Here is a 15,296-nt window from a genome sequence, read left to right as displayed (position 1 = left end):
CCCTTCACATGCAATTGGACCGTAGTCACGATCCTCCCGGTGCCCGAGCCCCAAAAATAGACCTCATCCAGGGGCAGATACTCACCCTTCCCCACCCCTCACCTTCCAACGCCCAAACCCACAGCCGTCATGGTAACCCCTATCCAAGGACGGCACTTCCTGCAAACCCACCCATCAGTGCACACCTTAACCAGAACAGAATGCTTCCATGTTTCAACGAATAAACAGAAATGAAAAGTCAACGAAAGATTTATTATTAATTACTAAAACATGTCCTTAGTTTTAAAACGTCCTTGGGAAGTGGGGAAAACTTGGTTTATGATCAGGCTCTCTTAAAATCAAGTGGACAGTCACAGGTTACCCTGCTCTCAAAGCCTCCCTGATGCATATCGCTTCGCTGGGATATTCTCTCAGCACGGGTGTCTGGCTGATCGTAAACAGCAGCCAGGCGATTTGCCTCAACCTCCAGGTCTCGCCTTGCTCTCACAGAGATTGTGGAGCACACAGCAAGCAGCAATAACTACGGGATATTCTTTCGCTGATGTCCGGCGAGTCAGTAAGGTCCGCCATCTCCCTTGAGACGTGCACACTCCACCACCATTCTGCACTTGCTCAGCCGGTAGTTGAAGAGTTCCTTTTCAGTGTCCAAGGCGCCTGTATAGGGCTTCATGAGCCAGGGCATTAGCGGGTAGGCCGGGTCCCGAGGATCACTGTAGGCATCTGCACATCCCCAACCGTTATTTTGTGGTCCGGGAAGAAAGTGCCTGCCTGGAGGCGTCTAAAGAGACCAGAGTTCCTGAACACACGCGTCATGAACCTTGCCCGCCCACCCGACGTTGATGTTGGTAAAACCTATGGTCCACCACAGCTTGCAGCACCATTGAAAAGTAGCCCTTACGGTTAATGTACTCGCTGGCCTGGTGGGCTGGTGCCAGGATAGGGATGTGAGTCCCATCTATATCCCCACCCCAGTATGGGAATCCCATCTATGCAAAGCCATCTATGATGGCCTGGACATTTCCGACAGTCACTACCTTTGAGAGCAGTTGCTCAACGATTGCGTGGGCTACTTGAATGACAGCAATCCCCACGGTAGATTTGCCCACGCCAAAGTGGTTCGCTACTGACCGGTAGCTGTCTGGCGTGGCAAGTTTCCAGAGGGCTATGGCCACTCGCTTCTGCACAGTCAGGGCTGCTCGCATCCTTGTGTCCTGGCGCTTCAGGGCAGGGGACAGCAAGTCACACAGTTCAAGGAAAGTGTCCTTACGCATCCTGAAGTTTCGCAGCCACTCTGTGTCATCCCAGACCTGCAGCACTATGCGGTCCCACCAGTCTGTGCTTGTTTCCCGGGCCCAGAATCGCTGCCCACACCATGAACTTGACCCATTGCCACCATGATCTCCACTGCCCGGCGTACCCTGCTTTGTGAGAGGTCTGCGCCACTCTCCTCACCGTGCTGCGGAGCCTCCTCGCCCGGTTTCTCAGCATCTGACTGTGGAAGAGGTGGACGATAACGTGCGAGGAGTTGACAACGCCATAAGTGCAGCGATGATCGCAGCGGGCTCCATGCTCGCAGTGCTGTGGCGTCCGCGCTGTAACCGACCAGAGAAGGCGCGAACAGATTTAAGGAAGAGAGGAGGCGGGATTGACGGTTCAATGACATTTTCCCCCAGCATGCATTGGGGTGAAATCCACAATTCCAATGGGCAGCGGAACTGTGGGATAGCTTCCCACAGTGCACCGCCCCGTGAATGTGGACTCAGAAGTTCGAATTTGTGTATTTAGTATGGATACACAAATTCGACTTATTAAGGTCGAATCCACAAATTCGACTTAAGTAGATTCGAAATAGTCCTGTAGTGTAGACAAGCCCTTAGAGATGCTGGTTTAATGGTTCATTACAACAATTTTTAATGTACCACACTACCTGCTACCCTTTATTGCCCACTTCAAACACTTTATGCATATCAATCTAACCCCCAATTGTCCACTTCATTTCAAATGACCACCAACAATGTGCATTACCCATTCTGTTAAATAATCTATCCCAACTTGTATTTTAGCTCTGACACGGCTTCTTTCCCTGGACCTGAAGAAGAGCTCTATGCAGGTCGATAACTTATATCTTTTACCAATAGAAGTTGGTCCAATAAAATATATTACCTCACCCACTTTGTCTCAAGGATATCTATAACACTCTTGTCTGATTGATATTAACTTGCCATCAGAACAAAGTGCCAACAGGCTGGTGTCCTACAGAATCACAGAATATCCACAGTAATCCATCTAAAACTGGAATGTAATTTGCTACTGAACTTTCACACCCATTTATTTATAACAGTTAGAACCTGATTGTGTTTGCACCTGGTTTTTCACTTAAGGATTCATAGAGTTTAAGGCCAGAGGGACAACCAGATCATCTAGTCTGACATCCAGTCTGTCTATCACAGGCCACCAACACAATCCAGCACCCGCATACTAAGCCAACAACTGAAATTAGATGAAACTATTACAGCTCGATTGTCATGTGCCACAGACAGAGAATAGGAGGGACCAAGGTGCAACAGTGCCTGAGGCCCTGCAATGGCAGAGAAATGATTTAGTGTTTCCTATTGCTAACACCTACACTTAGACGCTAAGACCCCTGTCATTAACTGTATGTTAACATTCAGCAGAATTACAGAAAGGAGCTGACACCCAGTAATTTCAGATAGTCATATTTTGCCTGAAAAATCTTAGATCATTGATATACTGATTTTTCTCCTCCACAAGCTTGGCCATTTATATTTAAACCAGGATTAAAACCCCAAGTGTATTGTAAGAGCCTTTTTTAGCATACACTGAAGTCAAAGGGAGATTTGCCATCCATTTCATTTGAGCAAAATTAAGCTGTAATTGACCAGCTGCTAAAAAAGAAAAATAATTCACATGTCCATGTGTTAATGTATTTTTATTATACCCAAATGTCTAGGTTTATGAATACAAAGAAGGGCCCCCCTGTTAACCCTAATTATGATGTTTTGCCATCTTTATTATCTTGACAGAGGTGTCAGTGCTGCTGTTTTTGTTATTGGGACATGCTCTCTCACGCCCGCCCCCTCCTACCCCATGACTCCCACACACTGCTCTGGCAGCACATATGAACCCTTAATGCACCACAATAGTTTGAGGAAAAGTCCCCCAGCACAGGCACAGTGAACGATCAGCATTCACAGCACTATGCTGCCCACCTCGCAAGTAGAGATGGGCAAAATTTTTCAGCCAAAGTTTTTCTCAGCTGAAAAATGCAGATTTGGATCAAATAAAGCGATCTATGCACTTCCAGTGCTGTGCCTTCATAGAATCATAGAATATCAGGGTTGGAAGGGACCTCAGGAGGTCATCTAGTCCAACCCCCTGCTCAGTGCAGGACCAATTCCCAACTAAATCATCCCAGCCAGGGCTTTGTCAAGCCTGACCGTAAAAACCTCTAAGGAAAGAGATTCCACCACCCTCCTAGTGAAAAAGTTTTTCCTAATATCCAACCTAAACCTCCCCCACTGCAACTTGAGACCATTACTCCTTATTCTGTCATCAGGTACCACTGAGAACAGTCTAGATCCATCCTCTTTGGAACCCCCTTTCAGGTAGTTGAAAGCAGCTATCAAATCCCCTCTCATTCTTCTCTTCTGCAGACTAAACAATCCCAGTTCCCTCAGCCTCTCCTCATAAGTCATATGCTCCAGCCTCCAATCATTTTTGTTGCCCTCCGCTGGACTCTTTCCAATTTTTCCACATCCTTCTTGTAGTGTGGGGCCCAAAACTGGACACAGTACTCCAGATGAGGCCTCACCAATGTCGAATAGAGGGGAATGATCACGTCCCTCGATCTGCTGGCAATGCCCCTACTTATACAGCCCAAAATGCTGTTAGCCTTCTTGGCAACAAGGGCACACTGCTGACTCATATCCAGCTTCTCGTCCACTGTAATCCCTAGGTCCTTTTCTGCGGAACTGCTTCCTAGCCATTCAGTCCCTAGACTGTAACAGTGAATGGGATTCTTCCGTCCTAAGTGCAGGACTCTGCACTTGTCCTTGTTGAACCTCATCAGGTTTCTTTTGGCCCAATCCTCTAATTTATCTAGGTCCCTCTGTATCCTATCCCTACCCTCCAGAAGTGGCAGCTCAGAATCAGACCCATTATTTATTTATTAAGTACCAACTTCGTGCTTGGCCCTGTTTTAAATGAGGACATTTCCTGCTTTGAAGCTGAGAGTTTATTTATGTATATAATTTTGTTTCACTTTTGGAGGGACTAGAACGTGGAGAGGGTGATGGCTAGGGAATTTGGGATGAGGGTGGGTATAAATAACAACAACAATAATGGATAATGGCACGGAGGTGGGAGCAGAAGGAGGAGGAGACACATTTGGCAATGAGACTAGCCGTGACCAACAGCACCACAAAACCTAATTACAGCAGAGGAAGTTGGTGAATTTCATATGGCAAAAATGGCACTTGAATACTAACAAGTTCTGCCCCATTATTGTCACATTTTAAATCCATTATGTTTGAGCGAGTTTAAAATTTGGCAGTATAGCAAGGTGGTCTGGTTCCCCGCCGCCCCAGAGGGGGACGAGCCTCTCTGGACACCAAAGTGGGCAGAGCCAGCGAATCCTGCGCCCGCCCTGCAGAGGTCAAGGTGCAGGACAGGAAGTATAAAAGCCCAACCCCAGAGCTCACTTGGAACTCAGCCACCGGAGAGGCCAGATGCCTGTGGCATAGCTCCCAGTTGGGAGACCATGACAATCGGCAGCCAACCTGAGGACTGGCCAGACCAGCCAATACCTGATGCTAGCCCGAGCCCAGAGACGCTACCAAGCCTACTGCTCGCCCATTATCCCGAGGAACTGCCAAGCCAACCGTGCGCCAGTTACCCTGAGAAGCCCATGGTGTGTGACCCCTTGGAGGACACCATCCGGACCCAGGTACCTCTAGAGGGGGAAGAAGGAAGTAGCCTGGGGGCAGCTGACCCTAGTCTGGCTGTGGCACCCCCAGAGCCCATGTCAGTGTGTTGCGGTCAGGATCCCACTGACACAGCAGCGGGTCTTCTGCCACTGCTAGGGCCCCGGGCTGGGATGTAGTGGAGTGGGAGGGCCTGTGTCCCCCCTGCCACCCACCTTGTGGGTGGCGTCTCCCCCTCTCCCAGGCTGCTTGGAGCCAGGAGACTGAGGTTTGCTGTTCAACTGTTTGCTCAGCCCCGGCCTGAGGGCCTGAGCTGCTGACTGTTTGTTGCCCTACCCTGATCCAGGGCCTGGGCTTGCTAACATTGAACTGTTTGCTCAGCCCCAGCCTGAGGGCCGGAGCTGCTGACTGTGTGCCGCACAGCCAGGATAGTTCCCCGACACACCTGACCGAAGTAGCGAGGCAGCCTAGTTGCTCGCCACCCCGGAAGGGGACGAGCTCCAGCCAAACCTCCCCTACAGGCAGATCAAGTTTTCCCATCTTTGTGCCAGTGCATCCTTCAGGAATAATGTATGCGCTAGGAGACATGGGATCATACAAGCACTCAACGAATGAATTTCACTTCTGTGCCAGAGGACCAGCACAAAGTCATTGCACCACTTAAGTCTCATTTAAGCCCTCAAAACAAAATTTAAGTGGGATTTAGATGGTGCATAGGGCTTGTGATGGGTCCCTGCACAGGGATGGGAATGTCTCTTAATATCTTCTTTCAGATATTAGCATTTCAGATGGAGCATACTTTTTATTTGTTTTCGTTTTATGGCATTTTTGAAATAATGATTTGTCTTTCTTTAGCTCTGTGATTCATTTGATTGTTTTCTCTCATTTTAAGATGAATTTTAATGTTTTAATCTGTTTGCTGTCATCTCTCATTTCTGTGAAGCACTTACATTGCCATGCAGATAGTTTCTATATAAAGAAGATGTATTATTAAAGTTAGAGAACCTTGAGTCATCTCTTACTAAAGATAGCGCTTGCACTCCCATCACACTGAATCTTCATTTCTACAGGTAGTGCTTCCTTTTAGGTGACTTGGAGGAGGTGCAATTTCCAAGTGTGTCCATGCAGAAGAGCCAGGATGAAATATTAAATGAGAATGATAGGGTAGATTTAACACTGAAATGTTCAGAGAATTATTTTACTCAATAAAAACAATGATCAGGATACTGCTGCAGAGGTTGATCTCATCATATCAACTCTCAACCAAATAGAATAGGGACAGGTCAGCACTCCGGTGGGAGATCTCCAAAGTGCAGCGGTGCTCCAGGAAGTGGTGGTGTTGAGTGAGGAGGTGGCGCTCTCTTCTCTGAGGATATGTTTACAGTGCAGTCACGGAATGTGAATGCAGCTCACGTAGACATACCCAAGCTAGCTTTAATCTAGCTGGTACCGGAACAATGAAGTCACAGCAGCGTGGGCTCTACAAGCCCATCCAGGAACCTTGGTTAATTACTCAGACAGCTAGCCCATGCAGAAGCCCATTCTGCCATGGCTTCACTCCTCCAGTCCCCAAGCCAGCTAGATTAAAGCTAGCTTGGGTGTGTCTACACAAACTTCAATCACACTCCACGATTACAGCATAGACATACCCCGAGTCAGTAATGAACCAATGCCTAGCCAAGTGCTAGGGGACACTGCTGCTGGAGGTTGTGTCTTTTGGATAAGGGGCTTTTGGAGGCTGGCTCAGCCCTGTTACCTGCGTAGACTTTTCTAATTAGTACCACTGATTTCAGTGACTACTATGGAGCAATGCCAGGGTGCAAAATTACCAGTGCTCAGGTTTACCCCAGCCATGTTCCCTCCCTTTTCTGGCATGCTCCCATGCTGACCTCCACGCTGCCCCTGGAATGCCCCCTATACTGGCGAATGCTGCAGAAGCAGCACAGAGGTGACGGAATCACCTTTTTTTCCCCCAGTTAACTGTGACAAGAAGGACTTCAGCTTTTCTGCCGCCCCAAGCGGTGCAAAAAAAAAAAAAAGGGCGGTGGCACTTTGGCGGCAGCTCAATCGTGCCGCTTCTCCTGCGGCAGTTCGGTGGCGGGTCCTCTCTCCCTTCCTCTTCAGCAGAAATTTGGCAGCAGCTCAAAGAGGAAGAGAGGGAATGAGGGACCCGCCGCTGAATTCCCGCCAAAGACCTGGACGTGCCACTCCAATACTGGACGGAGTGTCGCCCCTTTGAATTGGCCGCCCCAAGCACCTGCTTCCTACGCTGGTGCCTGGAGCCGACCCTGCATACATGCCCTCTGCACCAGTGCAATTCATTACAGGGCACAGAGGAGCAACAAAACAATGATGAACCAGGACTATTGACTTCAATGAGAGCTGTGAACGCCTAGCATTTCTGAGAATCAGCCCATAAAGTGTTCTTTTATTTTATCTGCACTGCTAGTTTTTAAGGCTCAAGGATTAACCCCTTCTTCCCCACAAAATAATTATCTCGTCCTCACGTCCTCCCATATTCCTTACAGATTTGTTTGCCAAAGATCAGAAATAATTACTGAAAATATTTTACCTAACAAAAATTTTAAAATAACACCATTTAAAATAGCTGCAGGTGCTTTGTCTTAATCACATAGGGAATTGAAACTTCCAGACAATTTGAGAAAAGACATTAATGCTCAGAGCCCTTTATTAGCCAAATAAGATTTGTTTTAATTTTCCATTAGCAATAGCAGTAGTTCCATCAGGTTGCTCAACCAGCCACACCTGAGCAGAATCCAGACGAGGATGTCTTTCTTTTCAGCCTGGAGTGTTTAACTCTTAGCATGGCTGTGAAAAAACACCCGATATAGCTGGGTTGCATAGGGTACAATACAGCATGATATTCTCCCCACAGCTAGAACAGATTACAAGTCAAAGGAGAGTCTTCATTTCCTCTTCTATAAATATAAGCACATAGGTCCATTTACTCACACCACCCATCACTGCGGAGAAGCTCCGGGCACTTCTCTGAAACTCCTGGCACTTCTCTGAAACTCATGCTGTTGTAATGTACTATTAAACAGAAGAAGCACACCATGATCTCCAGATGTCTGTCGAGAAACCAGTAACATCATGAGGTAATGATTTGGTTCTGATTAAGTCTCTCTCTCTGACCAATTGATTTTTGCAGTCTGAAATATCTTACCCAGAAAGTGTTTTTTATGCTGCTTGCCTGTGGGTCAGGTGTACTCAATCATTCAGCCCATCCCTCTGGCAGCTGATCCACTCTGAACTGGGGACTGTTTTTTTGAAGCATGAGGTAGTGACAATAACTACCCATCACATTTCTCTTTTGAAGGTGATGTCAGAGATCCAATCATTCCCCCTGCCTGTATTTGTATTCTGTTCTCATCTAAATTTGAGTGAAAATCGTGCTTTGCAAACCAGATGAAAAAAATCCAGTACTATCTGTGTCAGCTTTAGTTTGTTTAGAATCCAACCATCCATCTTAAGAGCTCTGAGATTGTCGTCTCTTTTGATTCCAGCACATTAGGTTTGCTTGAACCTACAAATATATATATATATATAAATGGTTGTCTTTGAACATATCTAATTGTTATTCTTTGACAGAGCTGTCACTAGAGGGTCCATTTTGAGCTCATTCATTGAAAGCTGTGGGAGCAACAGCAGCCAGACTTAGCTCACTTCTGCCTCTAGAGATTTGCAAAGAAGCTATTGGAGTTTATCACACAGCTTTACAAAATACTACAGCCTCAGCATGCTGTTATAAAGAGGTTCTCACTCCTACTGGGATCATTAACAAATACTGTTTTATTACTCTCTACCTTTTTTATCTTGCACCTTGCAAAGCCTTTCTTTACCTCCTTTACTCAGTGGCTAGATTAAACAATTCTGGAATAGCATCATAAATGTTTAGTATCTTTGAGAGAGACAAGGTGGGTGAGGTAATATCTTTTATTGGACTGACTTCTGCTGGTGAAAGAGACAAGTTTTCCAGCTACTCAGAGCTGTTCCCCAGGTCTCGGAAAGGAACTCCAAGAGTATTTTAAATTAATTTATAATTCAACAGACATTGTGGTGCTATCACACCTGAGTTCTTTGATTCTTAGCTTGAGTCGTTCTTGTCACAGTTAACTGGGGGAAAAAATAAATTGATGTGAACCCAAGTATCAAAGTGACCCTCCCCCCATCTAGGGTTTCTACCTATAACCATGCTGTTTGCCATCTATCTACATGTCAGGCACCTCCATGACATCCTTGAGATAAGGAAATGGTAAACCTTGAGCACAGGAAGCAGCTGATGTGTGAAAGGTAGTGTGACAAAACTCTTTGGCCAGACATGGAAAAAACATGCTCACAACAAAACAGAATGGTGTGGTGTTGACTTGTGTTTGTGGAGGGACATACGAGGACAAGCTGGACAAAGGTGACCCCAGCAGAACACAGAACCAGAGATAGACAGAGACAGCCTGAAGAAATCCAAGCAGAAGCCTGTAAGAATTCCATGGTGTGACCCTGAGCAAAACCTAGAGAGAGGTTCTGGGTTGGATGGGCCTGGCTTGGGCCTGTAAGGCAAGAAACAGCTCCTTTTGCCTTTGGTTCCTGATGCATTTGGAGAAGCAAGACTTTATACATTCCTCCAAATAAACAAGACCACATCAAAGAAAATGCCAGACTCCATCATCAATTTCTGCTCCTTACTGAAACATCCCCAGGTCCCTGAATTTTGACTAGCCACTTGGGTCGAAAAGGGGTACATTCTCAATAGACTATGACAAGCTAACAAAGGTACATAAAGCCCAGTTTGTCATTGCACCATGCCCCTTTTATACCACCTCTTTCAGTGAATCTAGCCTTCATGATGATGGGGCTTGCCCAACTGGTGATGGACTAGGGGAAGGGTTTTATGCCACCCCCGGCAGTGTGACTGCTCCCTGTGGATGTCGAGGAGAGGCACTTCTTCCTCTCTTGTAGTCCTGTGCAGGGTCTAGTCAGAAAGGCAGCCTTCACGGTCTCCTGAGTGCAGGGAGTGCCTATCAGAGACATTACAAAGGGAATGGTGAGAAGGCTTGGCCTTGGCCTTGGCCTTGGCAGCAGAGCTAAGTTACTGTGAAGGGGGAATGCTGCCCCCTTTAAAGGCGACGGTGCAGTGGGTAGGTTCCCCTTGCAGGCCAGCTATCTCCAGGCAGCACACCAAGGAAGCTAGGAACTACTTCCAGCACAAGCAGGTATATAAATGTCAAAACTGGGTTTCTGTGACTACCTGATCACTATTGAGCTCTCCAGTTTTGGTTCCACATTTTATAGGAACCTTTCCCAGAATGCTCTGCTGGTAACAGGTCCTTTAAATCTAGGAGAGAAAAGCGGCTGCCACCTTAAGGTAGCTATTTTGCATATGACTGCTGCTGGCTAGCCCTCTCCCCCTTCCCCTGGTATATTTAGCTCCTGTTACGTTTTCCTCTCTCTCTTAATCCTGAGAGGTGGCACATCCTCACATATCTCTCTGGTCAGGATGGAACTTGTTTCTTCTTCAGTTTTATCTGGCATCACAGTTCCATATGGGAAATGAAAATTTCATTTTTTATGTTGCGGTCTTGGCCAGTGCATGATTTTATATCTATGTGGCTGGAGTAATTCAGGTGTTTATGTCTTACATATGCTGTTCACACAGGTTAGTGGGTGATGTCTGTTACTAACAAATTCTCACGCTAGTAGATAACAAAACATATTCTTACTCCTTAAAAATGCATTTCATAGCCACACATTCCTGTTCTATCATGGGATCATATCTGTTCTACCATTTGTTCTCTTGAGAACCGTTTTTTAACCAAATAAAGAATTGACCATTCCATTTCTGAGGATTCTTGGTTTAATGCTACTCCTGTTACAGGCACAGAGGCAGTGCTTAATTTGTGCTAGCCTTGGCAAGCCCTGGAACCTCTAGGCTTGGCAGTTCATAGCCCCGGAACCTTTGGGCTTGCCGCATCAGTTGTGAAAGTTAAAACATTGCTTGAGCCCCGGCACCTAATTTCTTGATCCCTGGCACCTCTTTAATCACAAATTAGGCACTGCATAGAGGTATCTGTTTGCAGAAGGGTTTCTCAAAATCTGGGCTATGTAAAACAGAAGAATAACACAACCATTTCTTTTTCTCTTAAACGACTCACATTCTATATTATACTGACTTTTTTTTTACACTTATCTTCAAGGATGCTTGTTGATAGAGCAGTAATTTCACAGAAATTACAGATCTATTGATAGATCTGTAATAGCTGGCTAACCTTATACAATGTTTCACCTCTTTTTTGGTGTTAGGAACTTACCCCACTTCTCTGCCTTGACTTTATCCTAGTCAGGTTTCATCACTTCAATCCTTAAAATAAACCCAAACTCTTTAATTTCCCTAGGGCTTAAATAGCTTCTTTGGATTAATAAAAGCAACAAAGAATCCTGTGGCACTTATATAGAACAGACAGTTCTGCAGCAGCAGAGCTTTTACTGTGTGACTTCACTTCTCGAGAAAGATCTGAAGTATTGGGTATTCAGCATGCTGCACGCTAGTTAGTCTATAAGGTGCCACAGGATTCTTTGTTGCTTTTACAGATCCAGACTAACACGGCTACCCCTCTGATATTTGGATTAATAGTTAGCCCTGTTGTTTCCAATTGTTTTATGACACACGAAAATCTAAGAAAGTAAAGTATTTTAAAATGTCTTATGCTGCTCATGTTGGAGTGCAGAACAAAGCTAGAAGACTCCTGAATGTTAGGGTATTGTTATAGTTAATGCTAATGTTGACCAGCATTTTCTTCCCTTTTTTCATCTCTTTTGCTCTAATGAAGAACATAACATAGCTTCTAAGGAGCTTGCATGCACTTCTGACAGGAAGGACTCCTTCGGTGTGTGACTGCCTGAAGCAACATATGGATGTCTTCCAGGGGCCCTCTTCTCATGCCCATGCCAAACTCCAAGGTTAGAAATAATCCAATGGTGGACAATATAAATCTTACTCTTGAAAGCTGCATTATAATAGATACTGTTAATGCACTGCTGTTTTTACGGGGGAGCGGGGGGTTAAAATGTATGTGTGCTTATATAAAGTCCTCAATTTATTTTTCAGAAGGGATGCTGCACAATTCGGCTTTCTGTTCTGCCTCATGTGTCACCTGCAGAGGCTTCATCTGGGGGTGCTTCTTAGTTTCTCGGCTGAAACTGCTGATGGTATGACATGAGCGCAGGTGGACAGAAATGAGACCACCAACTCGTTTCATACAGACTACCAAACAAATTGCCATCATATGACAATTTTTGATCACCACCCATCTTGGACCTGATCCAAAGTAGTGACGTAAAGATGAAAGCTTCTATATCCCAATACAAATCCTCTAAGCCATTCAAGTCCCTCTAAATCTCTGACTGTTTGTTAGCTGAAGACTTTTAGTCTGAATATATAGCATGGGTGGCATAAAATGCTCTTGTAAAGTGCACTGATGTCCTTTTTATTTTGGATGCTTAATCTATTTCCTTTTTACCTTACATACAATTATTTTTATTGTACATCTGCCCTGTGGGAGGACAGCTGTTTCATAACATTTTAGTTTTATTCAACAAGTTGCCTGTTTAATTAATTTGCTAGATCTAACGAGCATGAGCTGTTATTGCAGTTTGTTGTATTTATAAATGACAATTTTATGTTGCCTGGGTTTACTAACTTGCGTGGGCTTAGATTCTTATAGCAAAACAAACAATAAAATATGTTTCCAAAACATCCAAAGCTGCCTAGTTTACATTTTTCAGTGAAAGTGGCAAAGGGACATGGAAGGAGTTTTTAGTTTTTGTTTTTGTTTGTTTGCAATACCCTCCTGGAACCTGACAATTAACATGGTTTTTCTTACCAGTGCAAGCCTCTTCCATTAGGTGAACTTTGGTTCCTCCTTCCAATTACCCAGATTTAGTGAAGCAGAAGCAAAATGTGGCTGTTTCACTTAGTTCTCTTTTAAAATCAGTAATACTTTTCCAACTCTGAAAATAGAGACCCAAGTCTGCAAAGTACTTCAGGACATCCTTAAGTCCCATTGACTAAAAGTCAAGCATGCGTTTAAGTGCTTTGCTGAACCAGGGTCTGAGAGCTTGCAAATCCCACTGATTTTAACCAGCATCTCTCAGTATATGGGCCCAGAGTTTGTTATTTAAGATATGCTCCCTCTGCTAGATCAATGGCTGTAAAGCAGCAGAGCACTAAAAACAGTGGGTGAAATCTTGGCGCCATTGAAGTCAATGAGAGCTTCGCCATTGACTTCAATAGGGTCAGGATTTCAATTAGGTAGGTCCTACCTAAAAAAAATGTATTGGTGACCAAGTGATTGATTAAAACGTATATTATGGTTGCATTCTTGAGCTCCACTCTTTGAAACTGCTCTGTTGTGGTCTATGCCAAGTGAAGTCCTACTAAAGTCAATAGAACTCAATGCAGGTGCAAGAGTCCATCCAAATGAAGTACCTTACAGAAGTAGAGCCTTAGTTTATGTTGTGCTTTAAGCTTACTGATCAAAGAGGATGCATGTGATCTGTATCAGGCTTTCATATGAAAATATTTTAAAATCACAAAAATTAAACTTCAAAATGTTATTTCGATCTCACAGCATTCTCTCCATCAAATTATGATAAATTCAAGTAATGACAGTACTGGACTGTCCCCTTAAATTAATGCTTGGAAATATTCCAATATGCTGCTTACTACAAAAAAATAATAGCTGCTAAACTGTATTCTGGCATCTGCTTCTTTTGAATGTAGTCAGAATAACGTTGCATTCTTTGTAGATGACATAACTGGTTTAATTCCCTGGTGTGATAGTCAGGAGAGTTTAAAAAGCTAATCTCATATTGGCTGATGCAGGAAGATAAAAATAATTTATGGTTTTTGTGTAAGAATCATAAATATAATTAAATACATTAATAGAGACATTTGGCTACATTTGCAGCTATGTGTAATCTTATTAATGGCACTCAGTCAAATTCCAAACAGAAAGTTGGGGACAGCTCTTCATTTAATTTACAAGCACCTTCTAACTAGGGGCCCAATAGAGTTCTGATCATTTTATGTTAATGAAAAACAAATTTCAGCAGACATTAGACATGCTAATTTAATGCATTCTAGTGGCAATAAATGTATGAGCTATTTATTAGTACTTATTCAAGCAATTGCAAATTACCCAAAGAGAAATCCAGGCTGGTATGCCAGTTTACTGGTTGGAGTTCTGGATATGAAATTTTAAAAAAATCCTAAGGGCCCTGTAAATCTCTCTGAAGTGTCCTGGTTCTTTATATCCTTATCCAGAAAATTATTTTAATGGGGAAATGAAATTGATATAATATGCAAGTGTGTCATATAGGAAGTTTTAGTTTAATTTGTTTATGGTACTCTAATAACAAAAATTTTAATTTAAGTCAGTGAGCAGACCAGATTTGAAATGGAACCTAAAATGCAACTATATGTGTATTAGACGTGGGACTAAGGCCATCAAATATGTGGACTTTGCCACACAGTTTGGGAGAGTTTGGATATGAGGTTCTGATTCAGGCCCCTCGCTAATGTTTATTTTTAAAATGTCCCAGTACCCACCCAGGCTGATTAGATGACATTGCTGTTACCACAGCACCTGCAGCACAGACTCATACACTTTAGGGCCAGAAGGGACATCATGATTATCTAGGCTGATCTGCACACTGCAGGCCACAGAACCTTTCCCACACATTCCTGTAAGAGACCCCTAACCTCTGGCTGAGTTACTGAAGTCCTCAAATCATGATTTATAGACTTCAAGTTACAGAGAATCCACCCTTTACTCTAGTTTAAACCTGCAAGTGACCCATGCCCCATGCTGCAAAGGAAGCAAAAATATCGCAGGGTCTCTGCCAATCTGACCCAAGGGAAAATTCCTTCCCGACCCCAAATATGGTGATGAGTTAGACCAGGGGTGAGCAAACTTTTTGGCCTAAGGGCCGCATCGGGTTTTGGATATTGTATGTAGGGTTGGTTAGGGGAGGGGGTCGTGGCCTGGCCCCCACCCCTTATCCCCCCCTGCGGACTCCTGCCCCATCCAACCTCCCCATTCCCAGATGGCCCCCTGGGATCCCTGCCCCATCCACACCACCCCCCGCTCCCTGTCCCCTGACAGCCCCCAGAAACCCCACCCCGACTGCGCCCTGCCGCCTCATCCAACCCCTCCTCTCATTCCTGATGGGTGCCCCGGGACCCCTGCCCCCATTCAACTCCCTGTTCCCTGCTCTCTGACCGCCTCAACCCCATCTACCCCACTGCCCCCCCCAAACTCTCCTGCCCTCTGTCCA

The 15,296-nt window shown here is 44.8% G+C and overlaps 2 long non-coding RNA genes across 5 annotated transcripts in view; one reads left to right on the top strand and one right to left on the bottom strand.

Annotated features, from left to right (window-relative positions):
- Nucleotides 1-12,705, top strand: part of LOC120397514 — a 39,082-nt gene extending 26,377 nt beyond the window's left edge. For all 4 annotated transcript variants that reach the window (XR_005593837.1, XR_005593836.1, XR_005593839.1 and 1 more), the window contains 2 exons: nt 11,789-11,918; nt 12,067-12,705. This is a non-coding gene — a long non-coding RNA (uncharacterized LOC120397514). The remainder of the gene's footprint in view (nt 1-11,788; nt 11,919-12,066) is intronic.
- Nucleotides 7,729-15,296, bottom strand: part of LOC120397516 — a 60,536-nt gene continuing 52,968 nt past the window's right edge. The window contains exon 4 of the long non-coding RNA XR_005593841.1: nt 7,729-8,035. This is a non-coding gene — a long non-coding RNA (uncharacterized LOC120397516). The remainder of the gene's footprint in view (nt 8,036-15,296) is intronic.

The sequence above is a fragment of the Mauremys reevesii genome, linkage group 2 (genome assembly GCF_016161935.1).
Source record: "Mauremys reevesii isolate NIE-2019 linkage group 2, ASM1616193v1, whole genome shotgun sequence".
Taxonomy (NCBI): domain Eukaryota; kingdom Metazoa; phylum Chordata; order Testudines; family Geoemydidae; genus Mauremys; species Mauremys reevesii.
This window is presented reverse-complemented; position numbering and strand designations above follow the sequence as displayed.